This window comes from Pinus tabuliformis, chromosome 9 (assembly GCF_031772625.1).
Source record: "Pinus tabuliformis cultivar Carrire ecotype Pingquan chromosome 9, CPIR1, whole genome shotgun sequence".
NCBI lineage: Eukaryota > Viridiplantae > Streptophyta > Pinopsida > Pinales > Pinaceae > Pinus > Pinus tabuliformis.
In genome coordinates this window covers 1951613590-1951640213 of record NC_142307.1, presented here as the reverse complement: position 1 = coordinate 1951640213, position 26624 = coordinate 1951613590, and positions in this window count along the sequence as shown.

Sequence of the window (26624 nt, the reverse complement as noted above, 5' to 3'; positions counted from 1 at the left end):
TCCCAAAAAACTGATTGTCACCTAACTGGAAAAACACAGTAACAAAAAATATAGCAGAGTCCCGCAAGGGGACAGGGGAGACTAATTATGGTTGTTGGGAGGGGTTGCATGCGCCTCTTTGTGCCTGGGGGCCTGGGCCTGGTGGATGCACGACGGTCCTCCCTTCGGCGGATCAGTGGGCTTGCTATCCTTCTCAATGGATTTCTGGAGGAGCTTGATCAGAACCGAGAGTTTTTTGCTGACGGAATCCATCTCCTGATGCAGAGCGCAGAGTTTGAATTCGCTGCTTTCGACCACAGCTCGGTGTTCCTTTGTCATCTGGGCTGCGAACTGTTGGAGGGTGCGAAGTTGCTCTGCCTGCTCCCCTTGAACGTCCATGGCTTTTGCTACGATGGTCTTTATCCGCCATGCTTCGGCTTGAGTGCGGACAAATTGAGTTGCTCTGGTGCTGGGCGTACCAGGGTCCTGCAACCAATCCACTTCCTGGCTGAGCTGGTGATCCGAGAGCTTTGCTTCCTCTTCTTGAGCAGAGGCCTCCAAGTCTATAATTTTTCTCTTATTCCTCTGAGAAGTTCTCCGCTCAAACAATTCTCGGGCCGTCTGCAGGTCTTTGTTTGCCGATTGATTTCGGCTGCTATTGCCCGCCATTGGAAAACTTTCGTGACTGATACCCTCCTGTATGCAAATGGGAAAGTTGATACTCTGCCTTCTGAGCGCATGAAACATGATGCTCCAATGGAGAGCAGGAGTAAATATATAGAAATTGGCGGGGAGGTTTCGGGCTGGGGAGTGGATCGCGGTGTGATCCTTGCCTGTCCGATCGCCATAAATGTTATTGTGCGAAAAATTGGAGGGGTTTTCCATTGATTGGGAATGTTTGCCTTCGCCGCCTCCTGCACGATCTTGAGAGTGCCACGTGTCCCTCCGTCCCGTGCTTCTGCGTCGGGCTATGTCATCCTGGATCATGTTTCTGTACAAATCCCTGTAACCTGCTATATTCATGAATGCCCTTAACCGGCTTGTCCTGCGGTGGTTGTTAGGAGTTGATAGCCCCAGTCCCGTTGGCCTTTCCATGTACCTGTGTAAGATCATTTAAACGGAATGCTGACCTGCCCTTTCCGCAGCCACTAAATCTAAGCGAGCGAGTTGAGAGCATCGGTCTTTTAAATGATGATTTTCCACCATTTGCCAACAGCTGTCCACCATTTCAGCTGGGTGTTCGATTCCGTGATTAGCCAAGTGGTCGGCGACCGAATTTTCCTTTCTCCTTACTGCTTGGAAGACGAGGCCTTTCATTCTTCCAAGCAAATTCCCAATATTTTCTGTGACCATGGATAGGCGCCAGTGCTTCGTTACTTTGCTTATTGGAGTGCCCCTGTAAATTTTCTTGGCCACTGCTATGGCTATCTCAGAGTCGCCCTCAATTATTGCGTTTTCTGTGTGATTTCTGTGAAGGATTTTTAACCCCTTTTCCATTGCTGCGAATTCCATTTCGTTGTTGGTGCCCTCACCCAGAGCTGTGCTGTAGATATGTAGAATTTCGCCTGAATGGTTTCGGATTATGCCTCCTATACCAGCTGGGCCCGGGTTTCCTTTCGAGGCTCCGTCGAAATTTAACTTCAGAAAACCTGCAGGGGGCCGAGTCCATCCTGTTACCGTGCTGTTAATGTTCTTCTGTTTGGCCTGGAGGACGAGACTTTGGCCGGTGCAAATGTTGAAAGCGTTTAGGATTCGCTGTTCCTCAGGAGAGATTCGCCTGGCTGGGTCGGCTTTACTTTTAACCAGAATTAATTGGCGGATGTTCTGGAATAAGGTAATTCTCAAATGTTCCATATTCCTGTGCTCGCTTTGAAAAATCCTTCTGTTTCTTTCTTTCCACAGAGTCCAAGTTATGAAACCTGGTAGAGCTTTCCAGATGTCGTTGATTTGAGGGTTTTCAGAAAAATTGCTTGGCCAATTGTTAATAGTGTTGTGTATGGAGTCTAAATCTCTGCTGTTTTGCTGCATAATTGCTTCTATCTCTTGCCAAATGAGGTTCGCCCACTCACATGTATTGAATAAGTGGTTCATTGTTTCAGCGGCTTGGTTGCACATAGGGCAAAAGGAAGGGCCTTCAAAACCCTTTTTCTGCAAGTTTTCCCAAGTTAGGGTCTTTCGCCGCATGAGAAGCCAAAGAAAAGTTTGAATTTTTGGCCAGAAGAGGGGGTCCCAAACCTTGATGTACCAAGATACGTCCTCCCTCTGTTCTGTGAATTCCATCTGCCTTCGGGCTTCTTTGAGATTGAAGTTGCCATTGCCCTTCAGCCCCCATCTCAATTTGTCCTCATCTGCGGTTATTCTGATTTTCCTTTTGTTTAGGATTAGAAGCAGGTTTTGAAGGTTAATATTTTCTTCATTAGGGTTTGTTGCGGCTGGGAGGGCCCATTCTCTCCATTCCTGATCATGGCTATCAGGGTTCCAGTAATGATGGACGGAGTGCTTTCCATTGTTCTGACAGTTAATTTTGTACTCTGCAAGATCTGGGTTTTCAAGCTTTGGGTGTTGCTACCAGGAATCTTCCCAAAAGAGGGCAGAGTGCACGTTCCTGATCTCCCAAAAACTGTGTTCTTGGATTAGATTTTTATTCTTTTTTGCCAAATTCCAAATTGGGGAACCTTCTGGTAAAGCCTGAAGTCTTATGAGGTCTTGGTCTCTGCAGTTGGGAGTGTATTTCTCTTTCCAATGTCTGGCCCAGGGGAGGTTAGTCTCCTTCAGCCAGCGCCACCACAGCTTCGCTCCACCAGTATTGTTGCTAGTGTCGGGGTCGATTAGGTTTAAACCTCCAGCTAGTTTTGATTTACAGACCTTGTCCCAGGCCACGAGAGCCCATTTCCTTTTCTCTGCGTTGCCACTCCATAGGAAGGATCTTTGAATGGATCTGATTTTCTGCAGAATTGCTTTTGGCGCCGGGAGGATAGAAAGCATATATTGAGGTATGGCCTGAAGAATAGCTTTTGTTAAAACTAGGCGTCCCGCAAAATTTAGTGCCCTGTGAGTCCAATGCTTGCATCTTTTTTCCATGTTTGCTATGAGCCTTTCCCAGTGAAGCTTTTGCCAAGGCTTAGTGGTGAGCGGAGCTCCCAAATACTTCGATGGAAGAGAACCTTTGCGAAAGCCTAGGATGCTGGTAAGATGGTTCTGTATTGAAACATGAGTATTAAAGAAAAATATAGTCGATTTGGAGTGGTTTATGTCCATACCTGATGCCCTGCTGAATTTAGATAAGATGGATTTGAAAGCCTTGGCATCTTTGATTGTTGGAGAGCCATGCAGCATGGTATCATCGGCAAACTGCTGATGGGTGGTTGCAGGGGTGGAGGGGAAGGGGCGCAATCCATTGATTTTTCCTTCCACTTTGGCTTTGTGAATATATCTGCTGAGCCCTTCCATGACTATCACAAAAAGGAAGGGAGACAGGGGGTCTCCTTGCCTTATGCCGCGGGTAGGAGAGAAGGGGGCCGAAGGGGAACCATTAACCAGAATAGAGAAATTTGTTGACTTGACAAGGGCGAGGATCCAGTTGATCCACCGAATGTCGAAACCAAAAGCACTTAAGGTGGCCTCCAGGAATTTCCAATTTACTTTGTCGAAAGCTTTTGAAAGGTCTAATTGAATCATCATACCAGGGATTTTTCTGGATTGTAAAGTATGTATCATCTCCTGAGCCAAGAGGATGTTGTCCAGAATCTGTCTGCCTTCCACGAAGCCTGATTGCTCCTCTGAGATGATGTCAGGGAGGATTGGTTTAAGCCTGTTAGCAATGACCTTAGAAATAATTTTATAAATCACGTTGCACAGAGCTATGGGGCGGAACTTTTCTGGAGTTCTGGCTTCCTCTTCTTTGGGGATTAGGGCTAGGAATGTAGAGTTTAGGGCTTTAAGAATCGAGCCAGATCGTCTTGAATCTTCAACTACTTCCCATATCTCTGTTCTGACAGTTTGCCAACAAGCTTTGAAGAAGTTTATAGTAAAACCATCAGGTCCCGGAGCTTTATCATTTGGCATGTCTTTTACAGCCTCCTCCACCTCCTCCATAGAAATCTCTCTTAACAATGAGGCATTTTGGGCTGGAGTGATGATTTGGGGTATGGCCTGTGTTATTTCCTCTCTGGCTTCCGAACGATCTTCTTGAGATTCCTGGGAAATTTGCTTAAAGTGGCTGGTAAGCAGCGTTGAGATCTCATTGTGGTTTTGAATGACTTCTCCAGATGCATTGGTAAGCTTAAGGATTTTATTTGCCCCCCTATAATCCATAGTCGATCTATGGAAGAACTTTGTGTTTTGCTCTCCCTCTTTCAACCAGTGGATACGAGACTTCTGCTTCCAAAGTATTTCTTCCTGTTGGCAGCGAAGCTGCCATTGCTGCATCAGGATCTTTTCCTGTTCAGTTGAGTCCTCCCTGTTAATCCCCGAAGCCCAGTCTTTATGAATTTGACTTAGGCGGTCTTCTATGTTGTGCTTTTCCTGGAAAATATTACCAAACTCGGTTGTATTCCAATCCTTGATTTTATGTTTGATGTACTTGAGTTTGGACTGAAGTTTAAACATTTTGGTCCCCCTTACATTTCTGGGTTCATCCCACCATTTTTTCACCAGCTCTGGAAAATTTGGGTGAGTTAGCCAGAATTTTTCAAATCTGAAAGGCCTGTTTTTGGGAGTTTCTAAAAAAGCAGCTTCCAGGGCGATGGGCCAGTGGTCTGATCCCCCACTGGGGAGAATATCAGAATCAACGGTTGTTCCTTCCAGTAAGATGTTTTCTGAGATCAGAAAACGATCAAGGCGAGAGGCTATCCTGTTTTCTCCTCCTCTTCGGTTGCTCCAAGTGTAGAGCCCACTTTTTGGGGGGATGTCAACCAATTGGGCGGATTCCATGAAGTCAATGAAGAGTTCTGAGTCTTTGTTCAGACGCCGAAGGCCTCCTTTTTTTTCCAAGAGGGAGGTGATCATGTTGAAATCTCCTCCCATTATGATCTTTGAAGAATTGTATCTTAGCTTTAGCTTCATTAGCGAGTTCAAGAAAGAAATTTTATCTTCTATGCGCTGAGGCCCATAGACATTTATACAGAGGTAGGTTTCAGAGTTACCTATTAATTGGAATTCTGTGGTGATGTATGATCTGGTAGCTTCCATGGAGGTGATTTCTATTACCCTAGAGTCCCAGATGGTTGCAATGCCTCCTTCCCATCCGTGGCTGGCTATGTCTATGTATTTACAAGTATTCCCTAGCTTTTTTGTGATATTCTCCAGCTGATCAGTGGCACATTTCGTTTCTTGAATGAGCATAATATCTGGCTTTTCCTGTTGTAGCTTTCTCTTTAGAAGACATTGTTTGACGTGGCTGTTAAGCCCTCTTATATTCCAGGAGATGATTTTCATTGATAATGGTGAGGTTATTGGGAGGACAAGAAGGCATGTAAATCCTTCATTTTGCCTGAATTGATCAGAAAGATACCCAAATCATGGAGAACTTCTCCATTCGTCCTTCGGCCTCTTTTCTTATTTTTCTTCCGTCCTAGAGAATGAAGAACAAGATTTTTGGATTGGTTACCTGTGCCTTTCATGATTCCTAATCTTTTCTTTTGTTTGTCGAGTGTCGCTTGTTGTCTTGCTATGAAGAGGTCGTTGATATTCTTTATTTCTTCCTCTGGGATATTGTCCAGTCCTTGTGTTCTCCAGTGCTTTTCCATATCTGATAGGTTTACCCCTTCTTTTCCTAGGACTTCATTGAGTTCCAGGTCTTCACTTCCCCTATCGCTTTTTAGCATGTCTGTGTCTTCATCTTGGTCATCTGCTACTTCATGCGAGTGTATTGCTGTGTATTCAGTGGTTTCCTCTGCATCTGTTGCTCTGTAATCTGTCTTATTTTTTGGAGGAGCTTCTGGAAGCCCTGTCTCTTTATTGTGCCCTTCCGAGTCTGCTTTTGAGTCTAGAATGCTGAAGGGGTTAAGGGTTATGCTGGGATCTATCACTGCTTTTCTTGCTTTTTTCCTGTAGGTCCTTTGTCGGGATTTTGGTTTTTTAAAAACCTCCTGGTTCTTGGCTGGCTGCTCAGGCTTGGCTTCTTCCACTGGTTTGATTAATGGGCATTCCCTTACAAGGTGACCGTGTTCATGGCATTTCCTACAGCGGAAGGGGATCTGTTCGTAGTCTATAGCTTGAAAGTAATCTTCGTCTCTGAACTCTAGCCACAGTCCGTCGTGTAAGGCACCTGAGACATCCATTTCAACGCAGATCCTGGCACACGAAGTATATTTCCTTTGAATCGTTGCCTCAGAGGCTTTAATGAAGGTACCAAGTCGGTCTCCTATGCGCTTTAGAGTTGCTAGGCCCCAGTAATCTATAGGTAAAGAGAAGAGGCGAATCCATACAGGGGCTTGGGTGAAGGTTTCCTTTTCAGGAACAAAGTTTGCCTTCCAAGGCCTCATGTAGAGGCCAGCGGATGAAAGGAAATAAGGCCCTCCATCAAAGATCCTATCCTTATCTTCTAGGTTAGAAAAGACAACAGTAAAGAAACCTTTGGCTCCGAGATGAAGTCTTACATCACCTTTTGGCCGCCAGTGTTGCTTGATCCATTGGCATAGAGCTCTTTCTGATGGCCACAGACCCATAAATTTACAAATGATTGCATGCTCCATCATGTGGTCTCTGTAGGCCTGAATGTCTGGATCTGTGAAGACCACTCTAAGGGCTTCCTTCTTTTTGGGCTTGCAGGCTCCTTGCAGGGTATTTTTAGGGCTGAGGTTGGAAGCTTCCAGTTTATCCTCGTTATCTATGGGGCGTTTTCCCTCCCTGTGTTCCTTTTCCTCATCCGAGGGGGCGATTATTGGGTCAGAGCTGTTTTGGCCTGCTTTCGGTGTGTGCCCGTGTTTCTCCTGTCTGTTGCTGACTTTTCCTGGCATTTCTGATCCGTGATTTGGATCTTTTTGCCCCTGGGTTACTCTGCCGCTACTTGTCCCAGAGCTGTCTTTTCGAGCTTCATACCCAGAGATATTGAAACCCTCGTGAGTTTTGAGTTTCTGCATGACTATTTCCCTGTAAGATGGGGTCCCAGTGGACCCCCCGTCTGCCATATGTCGGGCCAGAACCCGGCCTCTGAGAAGAAGATCAGTTAATCGATCTCTGTGCGCTGCCAGAACTTTTGGTGAAAACTGTTCAGAGAACAGTGCTAAACCCTAGGTGCAGGGTTTCTCCATCGCCCGCGTTTTTGAAATATTTTATTTATTACTAACATGAAATTATCTATATAAAGTTAATACAAAAATATGTTATTTAATATGGATATTGGGATATTTTATTCATGGTTAATAGTAAAATATGTTATATAATTTTTTTTTAAATATTACATTTCAATTGACCATAGAATGAATTATAGTTCATGTAATATCAATAATATTATTTTGACATGTCATCTTATTAGTCCCCTCCCATGCAAGAGACTAGCAATCCATTTGCTTGTTGACCACTATTAGTTTAGCATTGACCAAATTATAATGTTCAACTTTAAAGTTAAATAAAGTATTTTTTACTATATTTGGAATAAAAAATTTACTTGGATCTCTTATTCTAGGCTCTGTCAAGTCACACAATGTGGATAACTATCTCACTATTTTTTTGCGATAATTTTTAGAAGTAGTTACAATTAATACATGTCTCACAAACACGCTTAATAGTTTTTTATCAGTATACATAATAAATAAAAATGGTCTAAACTATTTTGCTATATGAAATAACATAAATTAACTAATACTTGATTTTAAATCATTAATCTGATTTGCAGAATCAGCATTGAGACACCTTTGTATTTAGATTCTCATCTCAATACCTAAGATCTCATAACAAGAACTAGATACGATAACCTCACCGCTAAGGTTGTTGTAAGTTGTTTTTGGATATTCCTTTTTTTCATAACATTTCAATTTTAGGTAACTTGAAGTATATGACTGAAACATGCTAGGAAGCATTGTTGAAGGGTTATTATCCCAGAATTAAACTACTTTTTGGAATGATTATTATTTAAAGTTTTTTTTTTAGTTTTTACTGCAACATTTCTTATAAACAACATATTTTATAGCGTTTCAAAAACAATTATAGGATTCTTATAACATGAATTATACAAGTCCGCAATGATGTGAAAAGAGTTGTGGGATGAGATGGATTAACTACTTGCAGCATGGCCTTAAACGTGGTGGAATTTTATTCCAAGAAGAGGGACTCATAATACACTTACAATCCATTATTAGAAACAATTTTCTATTTTTGTCCATTTCTAGGTCAACTTCTCTCAACCTTAATTTCCTTCCTTTATTTGAATATCCATAACATTTAATTCCCTAGTCCATCTGTTTTAACTTTCCACGATAATGATGAGTAGATGGTCTCAAATTGCGACGCATTTTCCTTGACGCACGGACAATGAGATCAAGAATTACTGGGATTCTTTCATTAAGAAGAAGCTCATGTTGAAACACGACTGTGCCTCCATGATCTGTAAACTTTCGTGGATATTCCACTAGACAGTTTGTCACAACATATTTGATAATAATAAATTAAAATACTTAATTTTTACACTATTGCAGTTCTATTAAAATTCCATATCTATATATTTAACTATAATTAGTGCATGCATGCGAATGGAAATTATGCAGAAAAGCAGAGAGCGAAAAAATAATCTCACACACACATAAGACACAAGATATTCTCTCTCGAAAACCCTTTCAAGAGAAAACCCAGCTGGAAGGTAAGGACACTTCACTCTCTTTCTCTATCTGGAAAATAAGGTTGTAGGTACAAAGAAGTAATGTTTGTGGCTTGTGGGCTACTACAATGCATAGATCCTCTCTGTGTGCTCTACCTCCTATCTCTCCTAGCTATATTTGCTCAACTATGGAACAAAATTCTTTCGAAAGAATGGAATGCTTCTTCCTCCTAGTGGTCTGGCTATAAAAAAATGGATAGCCTACTAGTGGTTAATTTTGAATACATCAACTCGTAACTAGAGTTACAATATAGACTCTTCTAGAGTCTTTTACATCAAAAACACATGGCTAGCCCCTTTTCCATGAATAATGGGGGATGTCGCAGCATCCTGCCAAACTATAGGTATGAAAACAGTGAGGTCAACTTCGAAGTGGCATAACTTTTGTGTATGGACTCCGATTTACATGCTTCTTGTGTTGTTGGAAATATTTGTGTGTGTAGAAAAACTTGAAAATGTGATGCACGAGATCAACAAAGTTCTACCCCCAAAAAATGTCATTTTATGCCTCAAAATGCTCCCAGAAGGTTTCAGACCTCGTTTTGCCAAATTGTGTCCCGCCAGTAAAAATAGTTCGATGCGCTGATTCCTCCACTTTTCCACTCCAAATGCATCGAGATGGATGAAAAACAATATAATGATCCAATCTAGATCACTCCACCAACAAAAAATCTAATTTCCCTTTCTAGTTCGCTTGAATTTGCAACATCGACACAGTGTTTGCTCATGTTCATGATGTTGTTATGTCATCTCACTCTATGTAGCCGTAATGCGAAGTCATGCCAGTAGAAGAATACCATACACATAACAATTCCTTGAATATTCCACTCGCTACTAGAGAAAATCAGTTGTTTGGTCTGGGTGTATTTGGATTAAAACAAGACGCACATGATCGAAATGATGGGGACACCATTCATACATCTATATCTCCTAGTTTGAAAGAGTAAGGCATGTATAATTATAAGGCTACAACATCATCGACATGCGATGAATACTAGTTTCATGCAAGAATACAATACCAACTCATGGAGTGCCTAACTATGTGAAAAATTATCTTCAGGGCCCAACTGGAAACAACATCTATGATCTTGTTGAAACACAATCATCGAAAGGAAAATTGAGAACAATGAGCTAATAAATGAAAACAAAATCATGATCGACTACTCTTCATCCACAACATCTACCGTAATAAGTGCATTGAGCGTTGGTCATTCTCATTTAAATATGGTAGTTGATTTTACATATATCTATTTAGGAGTTCTTTATACCAATGATTTGATTGAAGTTGGAGTCCTGGAAGATCTGGTGAGTGTGCAGAAGATTTCCCATTAGTCATGCCTACCACTAAATTTCATGGACCAAGTTAGTGGACCCCAATGAAAGTGGTCAACAATTTTGATGTTGAGGATGATTGGAAGGATCGTCCCTATATGAGATACAATACAAACTTGGGTGTCCCCAGGTATATTGATATTAACAAAAGTTGGAAGAAGAGCTATCAAATCGAGAGAGAAGGGATTGGTGATCAAATAGATTTCTCAAGAATTCCTAATGAAAATGTGAATATAAAGCAAATCGTGTAAGAGGAAGTGGAGTGTTGGAGATTCATGAGTACTGTAAGGATGGAGCCGGACAAGTTACAGTATGGTCGCAAGATGATATGTGCAATATCAATGTTTTTATTGCTTCTTGTCTACCCCAAATCTATTTTAACTAATGCATTGATGGGATTGAATTCATAAAGAAGTTCTCTTTGAGAAAATGTTTACAAAAATTGTCTTGAATATTTTTTAAATTTTTTATATGTAAACTTCATATATGAAGTGAAAAAATAGTATTTTTGTATGAAGCTTTTCTAATTATAAATTATATAAATGATCTGAAAATCACTCGTGAGTGATCTCAGTTAATTAATTTAATGAAGGTATTACAGACTCATGTGCTGGTGTGTGTCTGTTTTATCTTAGGCAATGGATCGATAAGATTGCAAACATACACAGACACTAGAAAACAGTAAGAGAAACACAGCAAGCAAAATACAGAACACAACAATTTAATAAGGAGTTCACCCTATCCTCCAGGGCTACATCTCCAGTCCAGCTTTCAATGGTGGCCTTCTTTTATTGTGTCTTTAAGCAGATTTTTACAATGAGGAGCTCAATTTGAGTCTCCTGGAATAGATGATGCTTAGTAGGGTGGTTCTTGGATTCCCCAAGCCACTAGAGTGCACAGACTCTTCCTTACCAAGTCTCGACCCCTACTGGTCTTAATGGGATGAGTCCAATTTGGTACTTAGTTCCCCAACAGATATCCTCACAAGGATTGCTTGAGCCTCTGAAGCCTGGTTATGTCTACTCGATGTTGCCTTAGCTCTGCAGGTTAGCTCGACTCTCTATTCTCTGCTTCCCTTTCTATTTTCTCTGTCTCTCTTTCCCCTTCTTCCTTTCACTGTCCTTTGTTCTATTTTTGTTCATGGCTTAAAGCCAATCCATCCCTTGACTTTTCGCTTCCTCTTCTGCCTCTTCAGATCGCTTGCTGTTGTCCGCTTGGAATTCCCCGCCTCTGCGTCATCACCACTGTGTAATGTCTCACAGGGAGTTGGCCACTTGTCCCTTCACGAACTGAGTGCTAGCTCTTCCTCAAACGATTTGGTATTTCGGTTACCTTGGGAAATGATTCATCCGCGAGGTCAGCGGTCGAATCAGACTTCAAACCTTATGCGTTGTAGCTTATTTTCACCCTTCAAATCCAGTTTCCCATCAGGCGCAATCTCCGCAGTTAGATCTGGGGCTTCCAGATCCTACAATTATCGCTCTTATTGTGTGGTTGACTTACTCGAATGTTAGCCCGCGATGAGAGTAGTTTTCTCTCTCAACCGCCGGACACGCATCATCCAACGTATGGAATCGCACGTTCTCTTAACAAACCCGCTTACCACCTAAAATGCCTCCAATATTCCACTGGTTTTCGAGCGCGGGACCCACCTTCGGTTTTAGCGCTTTTCTCACGGTTCTCTGCTTCCCTTGTGACCGTGTTCTTGGGGCTTTTCCTTCTCGAGGGATTTTGCCCAGCAATGCGCGATTAGCGCTTTGCACTAATCGCGCATCAGAAGCGGCCTCTGTTTTCTGATCTGGATTTCCCAATTCCCAGTTTGTGCCACTACACGGTCTCCATGGGCCTCGGTCAGCGCGCTTTGACCGAGGTCCTCATCATTCTGTGCCGGCTACAAACTGCCACTATCCAGAGGTCTTCTTGATAGCTCATTGTCTACAAGATTTTGACATCTGTCATTGTTTTGATACAGTCATAGAACTCTGATAATTTTCATGGATCCAATTCGGATCACAACCTTCCCATTGAAAAAGCTTTTGGACCACCAAACGTTAGTTTTCAAGCATTGACTAAATGAGGATACAATTGTCTCACTTGTCCAATCTCTATCCATTTTGCATTGCTCGGCTTTGAACCCTTGAGCCAAACTCTGAGGTACTCAACATCTCCCCTGCTCGTCGTCCTCACCTTTTTGTCCAGAACTGTGTCTCCCTACAATTCATTAAGATATTCAGGTAACATGTCATCAATAGAAGGCAATTGACTCTATTCTTTAGGATCCTCAATTAGTGAGGGTTCAAACAATCTCAAGCAATCTGCAATCACGACTGAGTAGATGTGCATGTAAGCTGGTAGATCAAGGCGAAAAGCATTTTCACCAATTTTCTCAAGTATTTTGAAAGGTCCATACCTGATAGGTTTTAGTTTTTTACCTTCACCTTACATCCTGTCCTGGATGATATAAAGCCAGACTTGATCACCAACTTGGAAACTATGCTCCATCTAATGCTTTTCATGCCTTGCCTTGTATCTGGCCTGGCTCTTTTCCAGTTGTTCTTGTACTACCTGGTGGATCTCTTGGATTTTTCCGATGAACCTAGTTGCCCTGTCCACATCGCTATGTCCCTCAAATGTTGTGTCCTTACCAAAGACAAAATCCAAAGGAGACCTTGGTGTGAAACAAAAACAGGTCTCAAAAGGAGATCTCCGTGTAGAAGAATGTTTGGCTCTGTTGTAAGCATGCTGCACATAACACAATTGTTCATCTGAAAGCTTAGGATGCTTGCTGCAATATCCCCTGAGCAACTGGATCACCGTCTTGTTGACTACTTCAGTCTGGCCATCGGTTTGTGGATAAAAGTTGTTCTTTTCTTCAGTTTGGTGTCTATCAGTTCCCACATACTTGACCAAAACTTCCCCACAAGTTGGGTGTCTCGATCAGATACAATGGAGGTGGGTAATCCAAAATGAACCCATACATGTTGAAAGAACAATTTTGCAGTTTGTTCAGCTGTAATCTGTTTAATACAAGGTATCAAAATACACATTTTTCTGAACCTATCCACAAAAACATACAGATAATCATGACCTTTCCTACATTTAGGCAGTCCTCCAACAAAATCCATGGAAACACTTTCCCAAGGATGAGAAGGAACTGGTAATGGAGTGTACAAGCCTAGTTTTCTATTGTTGTGCTTGCTTTTAGCACACATAGTACACCCTCTTACATATCTAGAAACTGTCTCATTCATTTTTGGCCAATAACAAAATCTTTGCAGCTGTGCAACTGTTTTACTTACCCCAAAGTGACCTGATATTAGAGAAGTGTGTGCTTCTCAAATTATCTTTAGTCTTTCAGTTTGTGGAATGCATAGCTTCCCACAATGACATAGGAGTCGGCCCTTTACATGATAATTCAATTCTTCTATTCATTTTCCTTGACTTAAAGTTGCATATACATCTTTGAAATCTATATCTTGAGCATATTGTTCAATGTAGCTCTCATGTAACACAGAATTATGCTTAAGTATAGCAGATGCATTTATAATGGGTCTAGATAACATATCTGCAACCTTATTGTGTATGCCCTTTTTATATCCGATGACTAAATGAAACTGTTGTAGAAAACCCATCCATCTATAGTGTCTTGATTGCTGCAACTTAGTTTGGAAGTGTAGATATTGAGGTGGTTGATGATCAGTATGTATAACTATCTCTTTGCCCATTAAGTAATGTTTCCACTTTTTCACACTCTATACTAATGCATACAATTCTTTATCATATGTAGGATAGTTAACTACTGCAGAATTAAATGTCTCAGAATGATAACATATGCATTTATCGTGTTGTGTCAACACTGCTCCCATGGCATAGTCACTGGCACCTATTTATATTTCAAATGGTCTTCGAAGATCAGGCAGTGCTAGCACTGGTGCTGTACTAATCTTTTCTTTCAAGGTGTTGAAGGCTTTCTGCTGTTTGCCTCCCCACTGAAACACCTTGTTAAATCTTGTTAAAGCATGTAAGGGAGCTACAATTAAGGAAAAGTTAGAAATGAACTTTCTCCAATATTGTGCTACTCCTAAGAAGTTCCGAACTTCTGTAGCAGATTTTGGTTTAGGCCAGTTTACAGTGACTGCCACCTTAGATGGATCTATCTTAAATTCACCACCCCTTACTATATGTCCCAAATAATTCAAAGTTGTTTTCCCAAATTCATATTTTGAGAGTTTAACAAAAAAAATTTCTCTTTTCAAAACATCTAGTGTCTGCTTAACATGTTTTAAATGTTCTTCCCACGTTTTGCTAAATATCAGAATGTCATCCAGATATACAATAACAAAATAATCAAGAAAATGTCTGAGAACATCATTCATTACTCTCATGAAAGTAGCAGGAGCATTAGTTAAGCCAAAAGGCATAACCAGCCACTCATACAATCCCTGCTTTGTTTTGAAAACAGTCTTCCATGCATCTTGTTCTGCATCTCTGACCTGATGTATCCACTATGCAAGTCTAACTTGGAAAAATAAACAGCTTCATTCAATTGATCTAACAGATCATCTATGTGAGGAAGGGGATAATGATTTTTTATTGTTATCTTATTCAGTGCTCGGTAATCAATGCACATTCTCCATGAGCCATCTTTCTTTCTCACCAAAACGATTGGTGACCCACATGGTGATGTGCTAGGTGTGATGCCTTTCTCGAGCAACTCCTGCACCTGCTTCTTGATTTTTGTGTTCTCTAAAGCGAACAACCTGTACATTCCAATGTTAGGAAATGGAGCATCTTGCTGCAAATTAATTTCATGCACTATTTCCTTTTTGGGTTGCATACCTTTAGGTTCTTGAAACAAGATATCATACTCTGAAACAACTCTTTCTAAATCAGCTTGCTATTTAGCATCATAGCCCTCAAATACATTGGCTTTATTAGGTTTCTTTTCCTTTACAACCATCAGTAAAAATTGTTTGCATGAATTTATCATTCGTTTCAACTGCCCTCAGTTTATGAGTATAATTATTCTTGAGCTTATGAGCTCTTACAAAGTATTCAATTCCATCTTTAACAAGTAGATATTTGTTCTCAGCTCTATAGAAAATAGTTTTTCTGTCATACAAGTAAGGGCTTCCTAAAACAATTCCACATATATCCAGAGGAATTATGTCTAACTCAACCTCATCTACAAATGCTGACCCAAAAGAAAACTTGAGTTTGCATTGTCTAGTCACTTGTAGTTGTGCCTTATCACTTAACCATCCTAATGGGTATGGTTTCTTGTGAGGTGTAGTCAGTAATCCCAATTTCTTTACAATTGCTTCAGAAATTAAATTTACTTGCGAGCCACAATCAAACAAAGTATCAATCTTTTGATGTTTGGAAATAACTCGAATATGGAAAAGCTCATGTCTTTTTCTCTCATTTTCTTCATCAATATTAGATTGTGTAGAATTATTAGTAGATGCTTTAGAATTCTTACCTTTTATACCTATGGCTGCAATGGTTGTTTCATCTCCTGAGTCTGACCCAAAATCTTTCTGAATAGCTACATCAGTCTTCTTCTTCTTGCCCTCAAACCTCTTAGGTCTGAGCTCTGGATGCAGAATCCAACAGTGCTCATCATCATGCCCATCCTTCTTACAGTGAGTGCATGAAGACTTGCTCTTCTGTGCAGTGTTGGCCTTCCTTGCTTTCCATTTCTATTTTATTTTCTCCTTATTCTTGCTTGCAGTGGGTTGGGATGATCCCCCAACTTCTGGGTTTCCATTCTTTCCTCTAGCTTCTAGATTCGTAGCTTGAACAGATACCTCATCTATACTAGTGGGATTAAACATGAGGATAGTGTGCCTCATGTAGCTGCGTAGACCACCATTGTACTTCAACAGAGTCTCAGGTGAGTCTAATGAGATTCCTAGAATCAATTCTCTCTTTCTAAATTCTTGGGTGTATCCTTGTACACTTTTCCCTTTTAACTGGCAAAGAGTCTTACCATGTCTCTTCATGTCAGCTTGGGTCCTGCCTTCCCACCAAACCAAGGCAGTGCCTCTAAGACGTAGGCTTGCCAGCTGAATCTTGCTCTTATCTGAATCAATACTCTGCAATAAACATCAATTTGTCTGATCCAACTCTCCATCTTTTCTGCATTCAACTCTCCATCATATATTGGTAAATCAAATTTAACATCTAGTTTAATCAAAGATGTCTTCTTTTTATGTTTAGGGCTATTAGGAGGTGTGAGAAAGCTTTCCTCTTTCCCTTTGCCTTTTGAGTGGTCATGATGGAAAGACTCTTCTTCTCTTTTATCTTGTTTAAAGCTTGATGAGTCTTTATCTTTATGTTTTCTAAAATCCTTATACATTTCCTCTATCATGGACCTTATGGCCAGGAAACTATCTATAAATTGAGGGTCTGACCCCACAGAACCTTCCTTTGACATTGTCTTCTGAGGATAGACTCTCCCAATTTCAGAATTAGTTTCGACCAACTCTCATTTTCCTAATTTGAGCTTTGATCTAGTTAGCATTCAACAGCTAAATCCAACACAAGCTTGTCTAACCTTACAACCTAAAGCTCTAATACTACTTGATCTGAAAATCATTCGTGAGTGATCTCAGTTAATTAATTTAATGAAGGTATTTCAAACTCGTGTTGGTGTGTGTCTGTGTTATCTTAAGCAACGGATCGATAAGATTGCAAACATACACAGACACTGGAAAATAGTAAGAGAAACATAACAAGCAAAATACAGAGCACAACAATTTATAAGGAGTTCACCCTATCCTCCAGGGCTACGTCTCCGGTCCAGCGTTCAGTGGTGGCCTTCTTTTATTGTGTCTTTAAGCAGAGTTTTACAATGAGGAGATCAATTTGAGTCTCTTGGAATAGATGATGCTTAGTAGGGTGGTTCTTGGATTCCCCAAGCCACTAGAGTGCACAGACTCTTCCTTACCAAGTCTCGACCCTAACTGTTCTTAATGGGATGAGTCCAATTTGGTACTCAGTTCCCCGATAGATATCCTCACAGGGATTGCTTGAGCCTCTCAAGCCTGGTTCTATCTGCTTGATGTTGCCTTAGCTCTGCAAGTCAGCTTGACTCTCTGTACTCTGCTTTGCTTTCTGTTTTCTCTGTCTCGTTGTCTCCTTCTTCCTTTCACTTTCCTCTGTTCTTTGTCTGTTCATGCCTTAAAGCCAATCCATCCCTTGACTATTCGCTTCCTCTTCCGCCTCTTCAGATCACCTGCTGTTGTCCGCTTCCCTGCTTCTGCGTCATCGCCACTGTGTAACGTCTCACAGGGAGGTGGCCACTTGTCCCTTCACGAATTGAGCACCAACTCTTGCTTAAATGGTTCGGTATTTCGGTTACCTTGTGAAATGATTCATCCGCCGGGTCAGCGGTCAAATCGAAATTCAAACCTTATGTGTTGTAGCTTATTTTCTCCCTCCGAATCTAGTTTCCCATCTGGCACAATATCCACCATTAGATCTGGGGCCTCCAGATCCTACGGTTATTGCTCTTATCCCGCGGTTGACTTACTCAGACGTTTTCTCTCTCATCCACTAGGCATGCGTCATCCAACGTATGGAATCGCTCGTTCTCCTGACAAACCCGCTTACCGCTTAAAATGCCTCCGATATTCGCTGGTTTTGGAGCGCAGGACCCACCTTCGGTTTTAGCGCTTTTCCCACGGTTCTCCGGCTTCCCTTGTGACCGTGCACTCGGGGCTTTTCCTTCTCGAGGGTTTTTTCCCAGCGATGCATTAGAAACGGCCTCTGTTTTTTGATCCGAATTTCCCAATTGCAAGTTTGTGCCACTGCGTGGTCTCCATAGCCTCGGTCAGCGTGCTTTGACCAAGGTTCTCCTCGTTCCGTTCTGGCTACAAACTGCCACTGTCCAGATGTCTTCCTGATAGCTCATTGTCTACAAGATTTTTAATTCTGACATTGTTTTGATACAGTCATAGAACTCTGATAATTTTCATGGATCCAATTCGGATCAATAAATAAAGTTGAGGATTTCATCTCAACAATTTTTATATTAACAGAGTTTCATATAAATAAAGTTCATTATTTCACTATATAAATTTTCAAAATATTACAATATCTATTAACTATAAATTTTCAAAATATTCTAAAATCTAAAGCATTATATTTAACTTTCTTAATTTGTCTATTTATCTATCATAACATTTATGATATAATTCCTCACTTACCAAAGATCTCGATACTGAAAAAAATTTTGATTGTGTCTCGGCTTCAGTGCTCAGGCCTCCAAATGGCATGTTTATAAATGATCGATAAACACACCATCATCCAAAATATCGATGATGGGCACCTTGTACCTTGCTAACATATTATATAAACACTCGAGGGACTCAACTATGAAATATGACATCTTCTTGTTCTTTCTATTTGATCATATCCTCAATCATGATATGATATGAGCTTTGACGAGATTTTTATGTGGCCTCAATGGTCACTGAGAAACTTAAAGTTATATTTTTGAGTGCAATCATTATATTCAACTTTTTTCGTGGGGATTCACTGTTATTAGTGAGAGAAACTCAATGTTGGCTCACTAGGTGCGAGCAAGTTCAATGCTTCTTGTAGGAAAGGCAAAGGAGGAAAGGCATAAATTTCACACTTGCAATAACACGAGCTACGACTCTTCTAGTTATCACATAAACTTGATGATTACAATGAACATGGTGAGGGGTATCTAAACTTTTCAACTAGCGAATCACTCAAAATAACTTTGACATGCAACCACACATTGAATTCAACTTTACCCAAAATAAGACTTAACTCGCACTCACTCACACTTAACTCAGTTAACTGACTCTCTAAATTTAGACAACTATGCATGTAGAAGTAATTAGCTATCTTTAACACTCCCCCTTAATTACGACCGCTAAACTAAGACATGATTCATGACAACTCAAACATGCATGTTGGTCTAAGTCTCAACTAGACTTACAACACCTAAGTTTCCTCTATGAAACTCAAATAGATATTTTGCTAATGGTTTAGTGAATATATCAACCAATTGATCACTCAATTTAAAAGGATTCAAGTAAACTTCTCCATTGCTCACACGTTCTCTAATGAAATAATATATTGTCTCAATATGCTTTCTCTTTTAATGAAACACATTATTCTTGGATAGTGCAATGGATGAAGTATTGTCAAAATATATTGTTGTTGATCCTTGTTGTTTCTACTTGATGCCATCCAAAACTCTTCGTAACCATACTACTTGGCATGTTTTTGATGTTGTTGATACATACTCTACTTCTACTTACGAAAGTGTCACAATAGGATGCTTCTTAGATTACCATGAAATCACACCTAAACCAAGATGGAAAACATAACCAGAAATGCTCTTCCTATCATCCAAACTGCTTGCAAAATCACTGTCATTGTATCCAACCAAATACTTCTTCTCTTTGCTTGCATACATTATGCCACAATCTGTAGTTCATGCTATGTATCTCAAATTTATTTTTCCTACTCTCCAATTTGAGTCTTTTGGAGACTCCATAAATCTAGAAATCAAACTAACTCCTTGCATAATATTTGGTCTTGTAGTTGTGAGATACATGTCAAGGCTACCAACCAATCTTTCGAATAGAGTTGGATTGACATATGATCCTTCATTATCCTTACTTCATTTTGTACCTGTTGCAACTGGTGTAGGGGTAGGCTTATTCTTATACATCCTAAATATTTTCAGTCAATCTTTAGCATACTTATTTTGAAAAATAAAGATCCCATTTTCTAATTTCTCAACTCCTATGGCAAGAAAATATTTCATAAAACCAACATCTGTCATCTCAGATTCTTTTTTCATGGCTGTTTTAAATTCATCTAACTCAAGATCACCTGTATAAATCATGTCATCAACATATAAGAAAACAATCAAAATTTGTCCATGCTCATTTACCTTTGGGTACAAGGTAGGCTCAATTCCGCTTCTGCAAAATCCATTTGTGATCATGTAACTATCAACTCTAATATATCAAGCTCTAGGAACTTGCTTGAGTCCATAGAATGATTTCTTCAACTTGTAAAGTTTATCTTCTTGTACTTCAACTTCATATCCTAGAGGTTGATGCACATATATTTCTTCTTCTAGAATTCCATTCAAGAAGGTTGATTTCACATCCATCTGATAAAATTTCCACCTATTCTAAGCTACTTTTTCTAACACTGCTGTTACAGTATCCAATCTAGCTACCAGAGGAATTGTTTCTCCAAAGTCTGTTCCCGGTTGCTATAAGAATCCTTTTGCTACAAGTCTTGTTTTAAATCTGTCAACTTCTCCTTTCTCATTCAACTTTTTTTTGTACACCAATGAGATTTTTGTCTTTTGGCAAATCAACCAAAACCCAAGTATCATTCTTTTCAATAACTTCTATTTCTTCATCCATAGCTTGTAACCAATTTTAATCTCCGATAACTTCTTCAAATGAAGAATTTTGGAATGAATTCAATGAAAATTTTGAACTAACATCCAAATCATCATAAATATATTTCAAACTTCTCATTTTCCTCTTACCATTGCTTGATTCATCACCCGACTGATTGATGGGAGAATTTTGATCTATTGATCTGCTTGAATATCCATGTTGTTCAGAATATCTTGGAGTCCTTGCTAGCGTAACTCTGTTTGGTATCTTCTCTTGTGATTCTTGATGCTCCTTTTCAACTACATCCTCTTCTTACATCATTGGAACTCTTTCATCAACTATCTTGTCTATACTCCCATTCAATTAATCTTATTCTTTGAACACAAAATGTATGTTGATTGTGGTCTTCTTGGTGACAAGGTTCTACAATTTTTAAGATTTTGATTTCACACTATACCAATAAATATGAATTTTTCACTTTTATCATCCAATTTACCTCTTAAATCTTCATGCACATGAGCATATGCTACACATCCAAACACTCTTAGATGAGGTACACTACAAGAAATACCTTACCATGCTTCTTTTGGTACTCTATTCATCTCAACCTTTGTAGGAGACATGTTTATCATATAAACAACATATGCAATTATTGCTGCCCAATACTCATTAGACAAGTTTCTTCTTTTTAGCATACTCATTTCCATGTTCATAATTGTCTTGTTCTTTCTCTCTATTATGCGATTCTGTTACAGTGTGTATCTGGATGTAAATTTCCTTCTAATTCCATGTTTTTTGCAGTAAGAATAGAATGCCTTTGAGTCATATTCTCCACCATGATCTGAGCTCAATACCTTGATGTGACGCTCACTCTAGTTCTTTGCTAAGGCTTTGAATTTTCTGAGCTTTGCAAAAGTTTCAGAATTATGCTTTAGGAAATAAGCCCATGTATTTCTACTAAAATCATCAATGAAAGTGAGCAAGTAAGAACTTCCACCAATTGACTATGTCCTCATAGGTCCACACAAGTATGTATGAACTAGCTCTAGTGGTTGTTTTTCTTTGTTTGCAATTCCTTTCGGAAAACTCTCACTCTTTTTCCTTCCCAAGATGAAACATCACAAATTTTAAAAGGTTCCTTGATGGGAGGTAATCCTCTAACCATTTGTTTCTACTACAACAATTTCAAATAAGAGAAATACAAGTGTCCAAACCAAAAGTTCCATAACTAGTAATCATTAGAACATGCAACAGTAAAATAAATGACATGCTCACTGTAATCCAACATTAGAGGAAAGAGTATGTTCCTCATCATATGCACCTTTGCTATCAGTTTTTTGCTTGGAGGTTTATCATATATAACACACTCTTGTCCCTGAAAAATAGCATTGTATCCTTTCTACATTAACTGACCAACACTTATTAGATTATGTTTGAGACTAGGGACATAATGTACCTCTGAAATTGTCTTCGGCTCCCCTTGCTTGTTCAAAATGTTTACCACTCCTTTTCCATCTACATCCATAGTCTTGTCAATGCCCAAATTTACCTCTGTCTTTACAGATTGATCTAGGTTTGCAACCTAATTATTGTTGCATGTCTTGTGGTTACCGCAACCACTATCTAATAGCCACATTATCAGAAGTTTCATGCATGGTATGGAAAGCTAGGAACATGGAGTTAATATTCTCTGTAGTGACATTAGCTCTTTTCTTTCCTTGATCAGTTATCTTCTTCCTACAATCACGGGCATAGTGACCAATTTTATTGCAATAATAACATCTCACATTTGATTTGTCGACTCTTTGATTGTTTTTAGAGCATTTTCTATTGTGTCCACTTTCATGTTCCTACTTTTTTTGCCATCTCTCTAACTACCATGTCTTCTGCCTCTCAATCTACCTCTGCCTCGACCTCTATCTCTTGAAATAGAAACCTAGATTTTAAAAGTGGTTTCCAAGGTGGAATCTTTATTTATGTCTATCCTTGCCTCATGGTATAGTAGTGATCCCATCAACTCATCAAATGTCAACATTGCCAAATACTTGACTTCTTCTATGGCTGCTACTACAACATCAAACTTGGTAGACAAAGATCTGAGGACCTTGCCAACCATTGTTTGACCTTCTATGTCACCATCATAATTCCTTAATTGGATTACGAAAGTCGATACCCGATTCATGAATGAATTGACGTCCTTTATTTGTTTCATTTGCAGACTCTCAAAATCTCTCGTAGTATTTTGCAACTTAACAATATTGACTTTGGCCATACCTCTATAGCTTGTCGTCAAAGTCTTTCACGATGTTATCACTCAGAAGTCTTCCCTAGAAGTTATTAAAAGAAGGAAAAATCTGAGGTAACCACAAACCTAATCTTTTAGACTCAGGTTCTAGCCAACCTAAGTCTAGAGATGGCTCTCTCTTTATGTTTTAACTTTGTTTTTATTAGATTTCAGGCTAGATTTTAGTGTTCATAAGGTTTTGATTTTGATTGGGTGGTGGAATTCTAGGCACAGATGGGTAGAGCTATCTTTTCTAGCCATTGGGCCATGGAGTCATTAAAAGGATAGCATAACTAGATAATATCATTAAAGGGAGTGTTTACAGGGCAGGCTAGCAAAGTAAAAGGCAAATCTTCAAAGGGATGATGGATGGAATGATTCTAACCAGGGTAAAATGGCACTTAAGAATCCTTGGACCGGGATCAGAATGAGGAACAAAAGGTGATCATTAACAAACAACACTTAAGAATCCTTTGCTACACAAACCACAAGGAAACTACGGAAGCTAAGGAGAAGCTAAGAATTCCCTAGCTAAGATAGTTTAGCAGAAAACATTAAGAATGTAAACAGTCAAAACAGAGTGCATTGAGGAAAATTCTGAGATATCATTCCTAGTTTAACATTTAGATTTCATAGAAACACATATGATTATTTAAGAAACATAAGGAAAAGCAATAATACACATGAGAGAATACTTATTTGATTTTTTCTTTACACAAGAATCTTATAAAATGTCTGAGCTCTATTCCATGATCCAGCAAGCCAATCCAGGTTTTGATACAATAAGACTTTGATTTGAAAGAAAAGTCTATAGAAATGTCTTTGAATCCACCCTAAACACTTCATAATGTGAAGTATTTATACAAAAAATATTACAAAATATCTCATAACAATTTGAGATTTAATTAAGGAAATAAAAATATCTTCAAGCATGAAGATAGAGACAGATGGAAAACAAAATCATGTTGTCCCTCTTATTGTGGTAGTGCTGGTTGTTGCAGATAAGTTTGAGCCCTTTTAAGCTAGCTGATATTTGTACGCTTGAATCATATTTATCCTTAGTCTTTTACTGATACTCTTTAACCTGTTACTCTTTGACCCTATTCACATGTTTCATCTGCTGCCTTCAGATTTACTATGGTAACTTATAGTAAATCTGTCTTCTTTTCCCACCATTCATCCTCAGGTAACTTTATTTTGAGAATTCTTCTATAGATTTCGTCCGCCTCTATGTATTTGGAAAAATTAGGTTTGGTGACAAACAGACGTTTCACCTCATGCTCTAGAAAGAATAGATTCTCTAAAGTATCATACAATACTTTTTCTGTTGACAAGGCCTTGATACCTGAAGTGCTTTCTTTATCCTTGGCCAACTTCCTTAATCAGTCAGTGTAGTCCAATTGGGTCATAAGTTTATCATGGATGACCATTGGACTAGGAAGGCCTTTATCCCTCAAAATTTGGAACTTGGCCATGAATCTGTAAATGCCCACCTGCATGGTATGGCATTTTTCCTTTAGGTTAACCATAAGGTTTCTTTAGAAAGAACCTTTTTGACTTCTATGATGGCTTCAGTTCTATTCTCTACACCAAGCTCATTAAGCTCATGTCTATTCTTGTTGTTCAAGAAGTGGATGAGTCGATTAGCATCCTCGGGCTGGTCTCCTAAATCTTCCTTTACCTTTTGAATTGCTTCAGTGGCCACTTTCACCAGGTCTATTTGCTCAAATATTACTTGAATTGATGGCCAAATATCATTGACAGAGTCAATGATATTGGCCCAGAGCATCTCTTTGGTTTGTCCTAGTGGTTTTTGTAGAGTTAAATCTTTTTTTGGGACCTTAATCTCCTCACCCATCCTTAGGCATTTTTGTGTTTCTTCTCTCTGTTGAATCTAGACAAGATTGCAGTTAGTTTCTAAGCTTGCCACTTTCTCCTTAAGCCTTTTATGTTCTGTTGCCTGGATGGACATTTCCTCCATGACTTTCACTAGCTCTGTTGTCTTTTTTGTTGAAGTACCTGCTGTTGTAGACTCAGTTGTGATTGGCAATGTTGTGGCAGGAGGAGTTGTTGGTGCCAAAGATGCTGCCAGTGTTGAAGGAACTGCAGTCGTTACTGTGGGAATGGCAGTTGTAGAAGTGGTGGCCAATTCTCTTTGTTTGGACTGAATCAATGCGTCCAATTCTTTCGCTGCTTCTTTTAATTGATCATTTAGCTTTAGGACCAAGTCCATAAGCTCTTTTTGTCCTTTTTGTGTCTCTATTACTTCTGTTGTTTGTGGATGATGCAATGGTGGAATCTTGAGTTGCTTCTTCAAAGCAGTTATGTCATCACTTTTCTTCTTTATTAGTCTTTCGATGGCCTTTACATCTTTGGGATCATGTCCCAACTCAATGATTAAGTCCTCTAAGGACTTTATTCTGGTGTCTTTTGCCTGTGAAGAGGCCTTCTCCAATTGGAACTGAGCTGATATGTTATTTAGGGAATTTTGCAATTGATGAGTTGTGATGGCTTTCCCTATCAAGGTGGAGTAAATATGGTCAATAGGATGTATGTCCTTTGCCAGTACTTCGAAATCTATCCTTTTGAAGTCCGCTACTGTTCTTGGTTTCTGAGTAGTAGGCTTCATAAATGTCATTTGCATTTTGCCCTCTTTCACATCATAGGCTGACATAAGCCTAGTCTGGTTTGTAGGTGCCATCTTTAGGTACTGTGCATAAGTCTGGGCTTTTAGCCTCTCATTCCTGGCCTTTATATTCTTGTACATTTCTCTGATGTCTTGGTCCCTATCAGCTGGCATCCTAAATGAGGACAATTCAACACTTTTTTGCCTTTCCAACATCTGAGTATTAGATGTGGAAGGTTCTAGTGTTCCCCCAGAGGGAGTGGCATGCCTGCTTCCTTCTTTTTCTGTGCTAGTGGCCCCAACTGTTTCTTATGTCAATTCCTATTCAGAAACAGGATTTAACCTTTGCCTTTTGACCAGGCTAGTCTCTGCATATGTTTGTGTCGTTGCTTTGCCTGAGGTAGTGGCCTCTTCCCTATTTCTTTTGAGGTTTTTCTCCTCATTTATAGGAGTTTGCAAGGTATGGGGAGTACTCATGATGGGATCTGGTATTCCTATTTGATTTAATTCCTTTGATAGGCCTCATTGTTCTGACTCTTCTTGCACCTGGGATTCTTCTTCTATATGAGATTCACTTTTTACCTGTGATTCTCCCTGTCCCTGTGATTCAGTTTGTGCCTGTGATTCTTCTTGGATTTGAGATTCTCCTTGGGCTTGAGATTTTCCTAGCACCTGCAGGAAATAACTCTCATCAAACCTTTTCTCTAAATCAATTAGATCATTTTCAACTGCAACTTCAGTGCTATCCCTATCAACCAAAGTATTCTCCACCCATTCCAATTGATTTTCATATTTCTCTATCTCAAGGATTTGGTGGTGAATGTAGGGAGCCATCTTATTTTTTTGTCTTCTGTTGCAAATGAAGTCACAGGGATCTGTTGTGCTCTACAACAACCCCCCATTTCATATCATGGTTATTCACATAAAAAAACTATCATATGAAATGGGTCCCTTTTAGTTTTGATTGGTATCAACATTGTATTATTCAAAAGGGTCCGAAAACAAAATGAAGACATTATAAAAAACCTTTTGGACAAACCAATTTTGGTCTTATAATATAAATATTCAATCTTTTATCATTGCGATAAAGCGATCGCAAGATCACATATCGCAATGACATAGGAGGCATACTTTAAAGGCCCATTGGTTTGATCCGATGCGATAAAATTTCCTTTCGCT